Below are 14,124 nucleotides of genomic sequence, written 5' to 3' on the forward strand. Positions count from 1 at the left end.
ACATGCATTTGATGTGGGACCAGTTTACTTGCGAGTAACATAATCACAATTTAACATTCCTGGGCTGGCATCTACACATGCAGGGATGTGGCAGCAGATTTGCTGCTCTTAGCATCAAAATGCCCCCACATTCTGTGGCCCTGCAGTGGGCACCTGCTGCTAGCAGGGGGATCTCCAGCCTTTGGCCACACCTGCCAGCAGCTGGCAGCCATCTTTAAAAGCCAGCCCCACTTGCTGCTCCCTGTCCAGCCACTTCCCTAGTGCAAAGCAGAATGCACAGCACAGGAGCAGCATGCAGCAGCACTCTCCTCACTACCTGTGCTTCTCTGCGCCATGTCTGATCCAGCCTTTGCCCCTGACAGTGATGACCAGCACCCTGGGCTCCTGTTGGCCACTGCACTGGCCCTGCTAGCCCACCACGCAGACCACAGGCTGACCCATGGCCATCTGTGCCCTCCTGCCTGCCCCACCTGCAGCGACTACCTGCCTGGCTGCTGTGCACCATCCCAGGGCTGCTGCTACCATGCATCTGACACCTGGACCCTGGATTTCCCCAGTGCATTGGAGCCCTGGACAAGACCCACATCCCCATCACCTGCCTGTCCTATGGTGACAGGCCATATTACATCTAGAGGGGCTTTCACTCCATGGTTCTCCAAGCCATCATGGACCACCGCAGGGTCATCACACACATGAGGGTCAACTGGATGTGCAGTGCCCATGATGCCCATATGTTCAAGAACTCTGTTCTGCCAGGCCTGGCACAGAGTGGCCACTTCACACTGTGGGTGCTGGACCTGCAGCTGGGTGTCATGGTGGTCCCGCCCCTTCTCATTGAGGACCCTGCCTATCCACTGCTGCCCTAGCTCATGCAGCCCTACACCTGGACCCCTGCCAGGCCCACTTTAACCGGTGCCTGGGCTGGACCTGCACCTTGATTGAGTGATCCTTTGGTTGCCTCAAAGAACACTGATAAACCCTCACTGCCCACCTTGAGCTCACTGAAGACAACTGCCTCCGGGTCATAATTGCAGTCTAACAGTTGCGTGTGCTGCATAACATATGCAAGGCCCAGGGAGAGCTCTTCCATGAGGCCTGGGTGGAGGAGATGTGACAGACTGAGAGCATCTGGCAGTGGGAGCACCACCTGTGGTGGCAGTGACACTGGCAGCCACCCCACCCCGAGTCCCCAGAAGAGTCACATATCCACCAGTAGGGGCCAGGACACTGGGAGTGGGGCACACTGACTGACCACCTCCTCTAGCACTCCCCACTCCAGCCCACCTGGACCATTGACCATGGACCCACCACCCCTCCCACCCATCATAGATTCATAGATTCATAGATCGTTAGGGGCTGGAAGGGACCTGACAAATCATTGGGTTCAGCCCCCCCCCCCCTTCCCCCTGCTGTAGGCAGGAAGACAACTGGGATCAAATGACCCCAGTGAGGTGAATGTCCAGTCTCCTCTTGAAAACCTCCAGGGTAGGTGACTACACCACCTCTGGAGAGAGTTTATTCCACAGTCTGGACACCCTGACTGTGAAGAAGTTTTTCCTAGTATTAAGCCTGAAGTGGCCTTCCAGGAGTTTATAGCCATTGGTCCTGGTCTTCCACAGGCATGCCCAAGTGAGCAGTTGTTCACTGAGCTCCTGATGCACTCCTCTGATATAGCAGTAAGCCACTATCAAGCCCCCTCTCAACCTCCTTTTCTTTAGGCTAAAGAGGCCCAGGTTCCTTCCTGGGGTGCAAGCCCCTGGATCTGTGCCCTGGATTAGAGGAGGCTGCCCTGTCACCTGGGACTGGCACTGGGTGCAGTCTGCACCCAGAACCAGAGATAATTGCTGCTGCTGCCTGGCAGGCAGCAGCTGCAACCTCCCTTCATCTGGCACAGATAAGGCTACAAACTTCACTTCATAAATCTACTGGATATAAAAACTCATGTACTCAATGTATACATTGGATTTATGACAAACTATAACCTGCCTGACATCTGATTCCCCAGATACCTCTCCACTTTTACCTGCTACATCCCCACCAATCCCAGCCCCAGCCTGTCTCTTACCCCCTGATGCCTCAATTTACATTTTCACTAACTGGCTTTCTTGCCTTCAGCCCAGCCTCTGGCTTCTTTACTATTTATTACATCCAGGAAGAGCACGCACACCAACTGCAGATGCTGCCTCAGCCTGACGAAGGGTTTTTAAACCCGAAATGCTGCTAAGATATATTTCTCCAACTATTCAGTTGGTCTAATAAAATATATTATATTTACCCAAAGAACCTTGTCTGTCTATGTCCTTATACCAACACAGCTACAACCTACACCCCTTAACACATGCAAGTGATATGAGTTTTGCTTTCAAGAATCTGAGGGGCACTTTCACAGAAACCCGTACACCTATTTCCTTGAAACTTGGCAGGCTTTATGCCCTTAGGAGGTGCTACCAGTTCTGCTGTTTTTTTAAAATCTGAATTGGTAAAAAAATGACAAAGTTATATGTATTTTAGTGATTCCCCATTATACTCTATGGCTGAATCTCCAAATGGGTGCCAGATCTCTGAATCTGATTCAGCCGTATGAAATTGAATTGGGACAGTGACTCGAATCACCGAACTGAATCACTGTCCCTCCAAATCAGCTGGATCCAAATCCAAATTGAACACTTGCCACTTTGCACAGGCCTAGTTTCCTGTGGCCCAATAGGGATGCAGATCTAGGCCCTGAGGCATTTACTGTAGAGATGGCTCAAGTCCCAAGTGCATGTTCAAATGACGGACCTAGAAGCAATAAATTGTGGCATGATATGCACCGGAGTTTATTGCTGAAAATTAATTGCACATGTAGACGTGCCCAGTTGTACATTTTTTTAATGAGAAAAAAAATCTAATCATGTGCCAAAAATCTAATCTAGTATACCAAATACTACAATGAAAAGTAAAATAAGAAAGGCACAGGGCAAACAAGAAATATTAAACATTAAGAATTAGAGTTCTGAAGAAGAAAGATGGATAAAATTCCAATTTTATTTGGAAAATTAGATTGAATGCATATGTATTCATACTCTAGGGAAGAAAGAGTTCTGGATTCATAAATCAGGTTTTAAAATGTATTTTGATATGTTGTTTTTGTTTAGAATACAACAAAATGTCTGTTATGATGGCACTACATGGGATTTAATTTTTAAAAAATTATTACTACTGCTGTAATTTTCCAAGACTATATATTTATTTGGGACAGCTGTCTACAGCTAGGTCTTTTAGTCCAGCTGAACTGAGTACAACACAGAACCGAAGTATGGTTTATATCACTTTTGCTGTTCTGAACTGTGGGACCAGCAAAAGGCTGATTTGGCCTCTGTGTAAGTCAGAGCTGCCTTGTGGTTCTGTTAAATTATGTCTGACTGCCCAGGTTGCAAGGAGGGTATTCTAACTGCTAGAAAGTCCTAGAGTATAAAGATGTTTCAACCAACCCATTCACTTGTAACTGACTACAAGAGTTTGGTAGACAGAGTCCCTCCAAATGATATTACCACCTGAGAAAACCTACTTTACTAAGTGAAATTCCAAGTGGCTGATTAATTTGACTTACCCACCAATACAGGCTGCTAGAGGAATGTAAAAGAACCAAAATGGAGCTAAGGATCTGTTGCTTAGTGTTACTCTTGGCATTTTCATCTACATAAAACCTTTGGAATGAAATACTTTTAAACTTTAAATAATACATAAAATAAAAAACCTGCAAAAGCTTTTAGTTGTAGAATGTAACTGCTATTGAGTGAATCAGTCAAGACCAGCCTAATCTGTCATTAATTGTCATAATTATAAAAAATTAGAAATAGCTAATAAAGAATCCAGCATGTATTTTTCCTTTCCTTTTTCCTTTCCTTTCCTTTTCCTTGCAGTCTTCCATAGCTTAAAGACTGCCACTTTTAATAGGAAACAAGAACCAACTTCAAGTCCAACTTCAAGGAAGTTATTTCTTACAGAATATGTTGTAGACTTCTTTGTATTGATCCAGTTTGTCAAAGACCATACAGAAAGCTTTACTGGGGCAGTGCATCTGTGTATGCTTCATTAAGCATGATTTTTGGGTGCATCCTAGAACAACTAAATGTTCTGCAAACCTACCTTTCTTCTCTGATTGATCTCTGCCTGTCCAATCCCATTTTTCAATTAGCCTTTTCAACCAACCAGTCATCAGCCTAGGTTCAACAAGACCACCAATGAACTCCTTCTTTTTCTCTGAACAGCAATGAACTCCTTCCTTTTCCCTACAAACCCTTTGAGTCTCTCTCACGCCTGACAATGTTAGCCCCTGGCTTATTATTGTTCCCTAATGGTTGCTCAGCCTTGACACTTCCCTCTCCTGCCTCTCCAGTTTCTATCTGTATCTTGCCACTTCTTTATTTTCATCATTTCTGAAATTACTGACTTTACCCCTCTCAGGTGCATCCAGACAAGTGTGCACGTGCTTCTTGCTTTGCCTCAAACCCCTTTTTGAGGCATGTGCAGAAATGAAAAAATATTCCCTGCGCTGCAAAATTCCAGCACTGGGAGAAAATTAGACCCCTGGATATCCAGGGGTCTAAAAAAAATGAAGCAAAAAAAGGGGAAGCAGGACACAGTCCCAGACTATGCCCTGAGGCTGGGTCCTCCAGGGAGACATTCTGGCTGGCCATCATCTTTGAAAAGTTGTGGTGATTGTGGGAGGTTGTATCATTAGTAGAGAAGGACTGGTGAGGTAGGGCAATATGATGGAGAACAAGAACATAATAGACAGAACTGTAAAGAGTCCTTAAGTCAAGTAGGTAGAATAAGAAGCAGTAGAAAAGGGGGAACTAGGAAATGCCTTGGAAAGAAGGTAGCATAGTTGTCAACTATGAAAATGCTATTGGCATGAATTACGTGTCATATGACCTAGAGGGCCATGTCCACACATGCAAGCACGTGTACTTGCAGCCACTCAAATAGAAGTGGTGCAAATTTGAGCCGGGGCTTTTTGCCTCAGCACACATGCTCGGACATGAACTTTCTTGTGCAGCAAATTGTGCCACTTGGGGCAAAATAACCCTGCCTGCCTCCAGATCTGCATCCAGGGAGAGCTAGAGCCCAGGGCCAGCACCTGTGCTGTCCCCAGCAGTATAAAAAGCCACCCTGGCAAGTAGCTCAGGGCTACTAGCTCTCAGGAGCTTCTGGGGACCAGCCAATTGGTACCTGGGGACACTACCCCTTGTGCCAGCTGGACTGCTGAAGCAGCCCTGAGAGTTCCCTGCACCCTCTACCCACTGCAGCACTCTGGCAGTGGGGGTTGCTGCCTAGCTGTGACCTGCTGCGCACCTGCCAGACTCGGATGGGGACTGCAGAGTCAGTAGAGGCATCCGTCCCTCTGGGCCGGCTGCCAGTGGACTGTGGCTGCAGGGTTAGCCTCTGTGCAGCACCACTGCCATGTGTGATCCTTGCCCGGCCATCTGGGCACTATTGCCCAGAATATGTTCTGAGTGTGGTGGCCTTCTTTGAAATGTCAAAGCATGTCCTGGCCCCATTTGTCCAGGAGGTCAGCCACAGCCATCTGGGTCCAAGGTGCCAGCTTTGAGCAGGCAGGCTCCTTCTCCTGCCACTAGACTCCCTAGCAAGAATTCTGGTGTTCCCTATTGGAAAACTGAAAAATTCCTGATTAAAACAATCCCAAAATCACACTGTAAAATATCCCTAAATCCATGTTTCTCCAAGAAAAACAAAAGACCACTATAAAGAGATAAAGAGAGTGAGACAGAGACAGCGATCAGCTGGACAATGTTTTACTGATATATCTACAGTGTTAAAGCATGTCCCTTATCATCATCATAAAGCAAAATGTAAATATAGGTTTCATGAATACATGTATATATATTTTGCTGCCCTTCCAAAGGGGGTTCAAACCCCACACAGGGGCTACGACCCCTCAACAGGAGTTATGGCCCCCCAACAGGAGACTCAGCCCCCACACATGGGCTATGGCCCCCCAACAGAGGGTTTGGCCCCCACACAAGGATTATGGCCCCCCAACAGGGGATTTGACCTCTCAATAGGGGCCAAATGGCCCCCGCACTGGCTACCACCCCCCTGCAAAGCCCTCATCCCCACCCCAGCCCCCCAATTGCTGCCCCACCTGGCCCCATCTCCTGCCAACTGCTGCAGCCCCCCCGATGGCTGCCCCACCCAGCCCCTGCCCCCGTTCCCCCAGAGCCCCCCAATGGCTGCCCTGCCCTGTCCAGTCCCATTCCCCACTTGCACCCTCAGGACTCCATGGCTACACTACAACCGCAGGCACCATCACTTAAAAAAACCAAAAATCAAACAAAATAAAACCCCAGAAAAAAATGGAAAGAAAGCCTCTACTTACCTTAGAAGCAGGGGTGTGGGGGTACTGGGGCCTCCTGGCAGAGTCTCCTGGGGCAGCACAGGGCAGTGGGGGACAGGAGGGCCCGGGCTGAGGCTACTGGGCCTGTCCCTCTGCCAGAGTTTTTTTTTTTTTTAAACTATGGGGTTGGGGGGCAGGGATTGCGGGGATGGGGCCAAGCAGAGCAGGGTTTGGGGGGTCAGGGGGATGGATGGTGGGAGGGGCTTGGCAGAAAAGTGATTGGGGAGCTTGGGGGGCTGGCAGGGGGAGAGGTCATGCAGGGAAGTGATCAGGGGCCTCAGGGGGGCTGGCAGGAGGTGGGGTCAGACAAGGCAGGGATTGGGGGGGCTGGGGGAGTGGGTGGGGCCAGCAGGGGCCCCTCCCCCCCTCCAGCCCTCCCAACCTCTTAATGGCACTGGAGCTGTTGTGCTGAACATGCAGCCTGGCCAGCCATGTGTTTCAGAAATGTGTTTCGCACCAGGGCGAGGGGCCAATCACAGAGATGCTCTGATAGCCAGAGCATCTCCATGGGGGGCCCAGCCTCTGGTTGCCTGCTCCACTTTTTTAAACTTAGATCTTTTTAGACCCCTGGATATCCAGGGGTCTAATTTTCTCACTGCACTGCAAGTTTTTTTGTTCCCGCACGTGCCTGTTGCCCCGTCTCAATGGGGTTTGAGATGGGGCAAGAGGCACGTACGCACTCGTCTGGATGCACCCTTTGTTACCCTTCACATCCTTTCCTAGCTGCAACTCCAATTGTGCTTTTGCCTTCCTGACTTCATCTCTGCTTGCCCAAGCAATACTCTTATACTCCTCCCTAGTTGTTTGTCCAAGTTTCCAGTTCTTATAAGTTTCTTTTATGTGATTTAGTTTACTGTAGAGTTCTCTGCTAAGCCAAACTGGTCTTCTGCCACACTTGCTAGTCTTCCTGCACATCAGGATGGTTTGTTCCTGCACTTTCAGTAAGACTTCTTTAAATTACAGCCAACTCTCTTGGACTCCTTTTCATGAGTTCCCTGAGCAAGTTGAAATGTTTTTCTGAATTCCAGGGTCCTTTCCTGAGGTCAGATCATTTTTTACCATAAAATGATGTTCATATGTGTAGTGATCATCAGGTTCACTAAACACAGGCACACATGAATGAGAACATAAAAAAAACCAAGCTTTAATGGTGAATTCCTAGGCAAAATCTGAAGACCTTTTTGTCTCTTTGGGCACTTTTACATGTGCTCCAGGGGTGGGGAGGGAAATATGTAATGATAAAAAGTTGGACCAGTCTCCATATGGTATACAGACAGCTTTTATAACAAATTTACTAGCTGCTCCCTAACTTGGAGACCATCTCCCAATTCCCAGCTCCCTCAGTTATCTGTTAGGGGCCATCTCTAAATTTTAATCTCTGTCACTATATCTTTCCTTTCAACAATAACTACAAAACTCAATTAACACAAAATCAATTAACACCCATCAACAGAGGGGATGTTATGAACATGAAACTCTGAAGTGAGTATTTTGCACTCATTTGCCAATCCCCCCTTTTCTATACCTCCTTTAGAAAGTCTCTAAACCTCCACATAGATGCCAACTTTGCGTCATCATATTTTTTTTTTTTTAATGGAGGCACAAAAGCTGAGAAAAGAGACACCATAGCCCTTCATTGCATCACAAGGGCAATGTGGCAATGAACCTAGTAAAACATTTTGTGTGGCAATAAATCTAGTAAAAAAAATTATTAGGCCTTTTTGTAGTTAACATTCTGCTGTAGGCAGGAACTCTTCCAGCCTCAGGAGACTGATCCTGGGGGAAAGTGCTCTGGGTGCCACACCCCAGCTTGGAGCTTTTCTCTGCACAATGATGTGGTGTGCCTTCTTTTTTTTTCACCTCCGCACCCCTATAGGGTTCTCCCATCCACTTGCACACAGCACCCTGACCCAGGGTGCAGCAGTGAGACAGGCGCACTGGGCTCCTATTTGATTTCAGAAGTGCTATTGTTTTTAGTGCTACATGGAACACTGCTTCGTTCTTCTTCTTCTTCTTCTTCTTCTTTTTTTTTTTACCAGTCTGTCACTTAAATTTTGGCATCTGTTCTTCTAGACATGGCACAAATCAACTACAGACCAGTGAGGCTGATTTTTCTCTTTCTGGGCAATAGTATTTGCATTTATGCCTGTAGGTACATTTTTTCTCATATAGAAAGGGATGCTTCTCTTGTTCTGGAGCAACTGATTTCTTCCTAAGGATACTGTCCAGATTTCATCTGTTATGGCCATAAGGAGGCAAGAATTTGGGGTCTTTTTGTACTGCCAGCTTACCTAGATTCAATTTTTCACAAGACCAAAAATTGGTGTGTAGCAGGGCACTAAGGTGCCTGCTACTGAGAAAGCAGGGAGGACTCCTCGTGCTGGTTGCTGAGGCAACTAGTGGGATACTGATCCACATCTGCCAAGCCAGCTGAAGGAAGGGGCAGGGCCTGGCTCCTATATAAAGCACAGGCAGGAGGCTAGAGGTAGTTCCCTACTAGCAGCCAAAGCAGAAGGAGCTCCCTGCCAGAAGGAGAAGAGAAGCCTGAATGCCAGAGCAGCATTGGAACCCTGGTAGGCTTGAGCGTAGTTATAGCCAGGTGGCTTATGTTTGCGTTGTAGCCAAGGGGCTTGTGTTTACATTACTGTTTGTGAGACCGGTGGTTTGGGAGAGGCTATTAAGGGATGGAGGAGGTCTCATAGGGGACTCACAGTAAAGTGGGGACCCCCAGCACCAGTAAGGGTGCAGCATTCGGGGTGCATAGACCCCAGCCCAGAGAAGGGCAGCGTTGCAGGGTGATCCCAGTGTGGGTGTGGTGAGCCCTGAGAAGGGCAGTGTTACTGAGAAGCCCCAGTGTGGGTGTGGTGAGTCCCAGAGAAGGGGGCATTACTGATGAGCCCCCAGTGCAGGCATGGTGAGCCCAGAGAAGGGCAACGTAACTGAGAAGGCCCTGAGAGAAGGGTACGGAAAGAGAGTAAGAAGGAACTGCAGAGAGCCCGAGTGCCAAAGAGGGTGTGAAGATGGAGAGAGGGACAGAACAATGTCCATTACATCTGCGAGGCTTGGGGCATGGTATTGGGGTGGTAGAAGCCACGCATAGCCCATAAGGCTTTGGAGTATGGAAAACGCACTACCGTAGAAGAACTAGAGGTAACTGGACAACCATAGCCAAGAAGAAGGAAGGCAGCCTCCCTATAAAAATATATACAATCAAAGTCGTGGTCGGCAAGAATAGGAGGGTGCAAGATGACAGCTTGGCACAGTAAAGGAGGTGGCAGGGGAGAGCACGGTGACCCTGACATCCCTCCTGTCACATGGTGTTACCTCCTTAGGTAGTTTATATGCTCTGTTTTCATATGGGGCTCTGGCAATGCATCGCCCTCTCACTGATATACTTGTTCCTGAAATAACCAGGGTTTTTTGCTGTTTGTTGGACTTACTTCTTCAAATTTTAATTTTCTACGTTCATTCTCTGGTAAAACATTAACCTGAGTGCATGTCCAGTTTAAATGAAACCATTGTCCTTTGCACTTCCACAGCCAAAATCCAGTCCTTCTTATGGATTTTACTTGATTCTACCATCATCTGTATCTCTATCATCTATAAAAATCTTCTCTACTTTATCCTTAAATGGATGCTCTTTAGGTTTTTGTGTTAATGATCTGCAGCACATAATAAAATGGTTTCTCTTGGTGGAGTTAAAACAAGCTTTGTAAATTCAGCACAACATTTGGGGCCATGTTGCATTCCACACTTGCTGTATACCTGCCTGTTGGCTCTGTCTTCCTTAGCAATATCATTGCCAATGGAAAATTCCACCCTGTGAAGTGGCTTCTTACCAGTGGAAATGGCACACTGTGGGGTGGCTTTTTTTGGCCACGTTCTTTCATATCTACTACATGAATGACCCCTTTTGGTCTATTCAGCTTTCCACCCTAGACCATCATAGTTTCTGCTGTAATACAGCAGTCTGTCCTTATAAAATGGAAGATCCAGCCCTATTGAGAAAGCCTTCCATGTTGCTGCCTCACTCCACTTGTTCTCATTTTTCAAGTTCTTCAGTTTTCAAATTCTTTCAAGTTCTTTCTCATCTGTCATTGCTAACTCCATATAGGGTGTAGCATGACCCCTTAACCCTGGCTACTTGGATCATAGGAAGCCACCACCAAAGGGCTACAGTCAAGTAAGCAGCTGAGCAAGGGCCAGCTGCAGAGAAGTAAGCAGCCAGGGGAACTGAAATGCAGCAAGGGACTGCTTGGGAGCTAGCTACCTGGCCACAGGCAGAAAGGGCTTCCAGCAGGTAAAACGGCAGTGACTCCAGCTCAGTGGCTTAAGTGGCAGCACTTGAAAGCAGAATGCAAGAGTCCAAAGATTGGTCCCTGACATCCACTGAAGGCTGAACTCTTGCTAGCTCAGACTGCTGGAGCAGGGAAACCCAGCAACACAAGTACCTGGGGAAGCTGCAAGGAGCCAGCAGCTAGAGGATAGAGTTTGCAGAGACCCAGTGAAGCCTAAGAGGAGATCTTGGTTTGAGAAATAGCTGGTAAAGTACTGCAGGTTTAAGTTGTGGCTATGATGTAGTTTGTAGGGCACAAGTTGGTGTTTGATGGGCATTCAGTGCCTATATATTGGCTGGGCCAAGACCCAGGGAGCTGGAGTAGTCCAGACAAGGCCAGGACTTGGTGATCAGAGAGCCACTTTGCCAGAGTCAGAGGCTTGAGGGGCTGGAGCTGTCCTGCCATGGCTGGAGGCCCGGAGGACTGAGTGACTAGAGAGACAGCAATCTCAACAGAGTCAAGGACACAGCAAGTTGAAACCTCCTTGACAGGGCCAGAGGCCTGGAGAATTGGGTGACAGAAAGTGAAGGCAGCTCCAGAGGGCCCAATAGTGAATACAACCAAAGTACTATCTCCAAGGCATGAGTGTAGTTATGGGGGGGGTGACTGGAGGCCACAATTATAAACTTTAAGGCAATTAGCACCATAGGGTCATGATTGGGGTTGATGTATCCAGAGTGGTAGGTCAGAGCCCTGAATCAAAGGAGACATTTTATGCCAAGACAGAGAGAGAGAAGGAGTCCTTCTCAGAACAGAAAGCTGAGCCCAAGGAGAAGCACGAAGCACTGCCTGAGGGCAGTCCCCACAATTGAATTTTACCAACAAGGTATGGCAGGGGAGACAGCAGGGTGATATCCTGAGAGGCTATAGTGGGCAAGTATGGCAGGATTAAGACAGTCACTAGGGGGCATCAGGGCTGCTCTCAGGGCTAGTTATGTCACATAGGTATAATTGGGTTCAAAATACAGGCATACATAAATGAAAAGGCCTAAACATCAAACTTTAATGGTAGAGCCCTAGGCAACCTCTACAGAACTTTTGTTTCTAACTAGCTGCTCCCTAATTGAGGGATCATTGCCCAATTCCTAACTTCCTCAGTCTCGTCTTAAGGAGCATCTCTAAATTATTACTTCAATCACTACACATTTTCCATTTAGTTGGCTTTGCAGGCTCAAAGGGGAATAAGTCAGTAAGCATAATGGTAGGGGTTAAACTAGGATGCAATTCAAATCTAAAATGTAATAGATCTTGTTTCAGACAGAAAGTTTTTGTCCATTGGCATTCAAAGACATGATATGCTAATGACCAAATTTTTAACTTGATTCATGGAAAACTGTGTATAGCAGCTATTAATAGTCAAGAGAAACATGTCTAATTCTCTATGTTGAGAATGATGCAAAAGAGCTGTTAGACAATCCAGATGAATGAGAAAGTGTAGTGTTAAAAGGCTAATTTCACATTTTCTCTTTCCCCTAGTCAGTATTTCATTCACACACACTTTTAATATTCTTGTTGCCTAAATTGTATATTAATGTTTTGGTCTCTGTAGCTGAAAGGCATAATTCCAATAATGAGGGGAAGTAAACAGAATGTTTGATGAAGTAGCTCAGCCACAGAACAACAAGCAGACTGTTTCATCAACTATGTTTTAACAAATGGTCTATAAAGCTGCAGCAATTTTGTCATCTCCTCACCAAGAAATGTATCTTTTTTTTTTTTTTTATTACAACATGCTATAGTATCAAAAGGGTCAAATCAACCAGAATGCTGTGAAAATATAATGTACAGCTGGAATAGAAAGTAAGTTAAGAGGAAAGCACAAAAACGTGATGTTTCTAGAATTATTTCACACAGTGATTCCATTTTTCCCGTTCAACAAGAAGTCCAGCATACCTACTAAATCACATGGAAACAGCCAGAATCAGCACTTACTGCTAGGTAAGTGATACAATCTTCTAACTAAATTCTTTATTTTGTTTCTTACCTCTCCAGTATTTCACACTAAAAGGAAAACTAAATTGAAAGTCTTCATGTTACATACCTGAGTCTTAGAAGATATTTTTATCCCCAGAATCTGCCTCCCCCCTGAGTCTAAGGATAGCACTGCCTATTCAAAGTGAAGGGAGGAAATTAGGAAACTATTTTTTAAAGGGATTGGGATACTCCATGAAGCGCTGCATATTTATCATTTGTAATATTCACTTCCTGGATGTGGAGAAGGTTGTTTGTCTAATTAATTTCATTGGATTCTTCAAATTATCATTCTTTGTGATTTTTTTTGATTTTTTTTATTTATTTTATTTATTTATTTTTTTTTAGGCAAAAAAATGGAGCAAGTTTTAAGTAGTAACAAGCCATTGAGATGGATTTCAAGTCGAGGAAGGAGAGGGTTTACAAATCTAAAAAGTGAGAAATGAGTAAGGGTTCCTTTAAGTCAAAACTTAAACATTCTCTTTCCATTTCCTTTCATATCTGTTTCATTGTAATATATATATATATTTTTTCTTACCAATAACATCTCTATTCTGGCCTTCAACTAAAATAGCTAACTATAATTTGTTGTGATCTAATATATGTATGGCCTGTTCAGTATAATCCATGGTCACTATAAAATTCAATTTTTGCTTATTGTATAGGAATGCAGGCTGGATATTTAATGTTCAGTGACACAGTGTGAGATGAACAAGATCAAGCAAAGTAAAAAAGAATATAACAGATGCCAATACATAGAAACATACGGCCATGTTATTTTTCACTGATATCTAAGGCATTGAAAGGGAGCTAGCTGGAAAATAGTCTCATTCTGTTAATTGTCCTTTGTTTAGTTCACTAATTGCTTACTATGTTCCCCAAGTTCAGATAGGTCATAACTGAACAGCTGCATAATTTCCTAAACTATTTTGCTGTATATACATCCAATATGCATATATATTTAAGAAAATTCTCCAGGAAGTGTTTCTTTCACTGACCTGGCCCCTTCATTCTGGTAGTTGTCTGTACACACGTTCCACACTGGGGTGGGCCCAGCCTCTGAGCCTTTTGACCAGAGACTTTTTTACCACAGCAGAACAATTTGATTCTGATTCAAAAGGAGGGGGGGGGAAGGACATCAAAGGCAACTGGTAATAGACTTAATGGCCAGGTACAGATATTGCACTTTTACTAGTATAAGTGATTGGAAAATGGTTTATACTTGTAACAGAACAGCACACATAGACTAACTTAAAAATGGTGGAGCCCACTATAAGTTTCATCCCCTACCAAAAGACAAACATGTATTCTGTTCAGTACTGATGTACTATGCCCCTTATAGAAAACTGCCTAATTTAGATTGATTCCATACTTTTTTAGTGCCTGTATCTAGCCAAGAAGCCTTAGTGGTGG

This window comes from Alligator mississippiensis, chromosome 1 (assembly GCF_030867095.1).
Source record: "Alligator mississippiensis isolate rAllMis1 chromosome 1, rAllMis1, whole genome shotgun sequence".
Lineage (NCBI taxonomy): Eukaryota > Metazoa > Chordata > Crocodylia > Alligatoridae > Alligator > Alligator mississippiensis.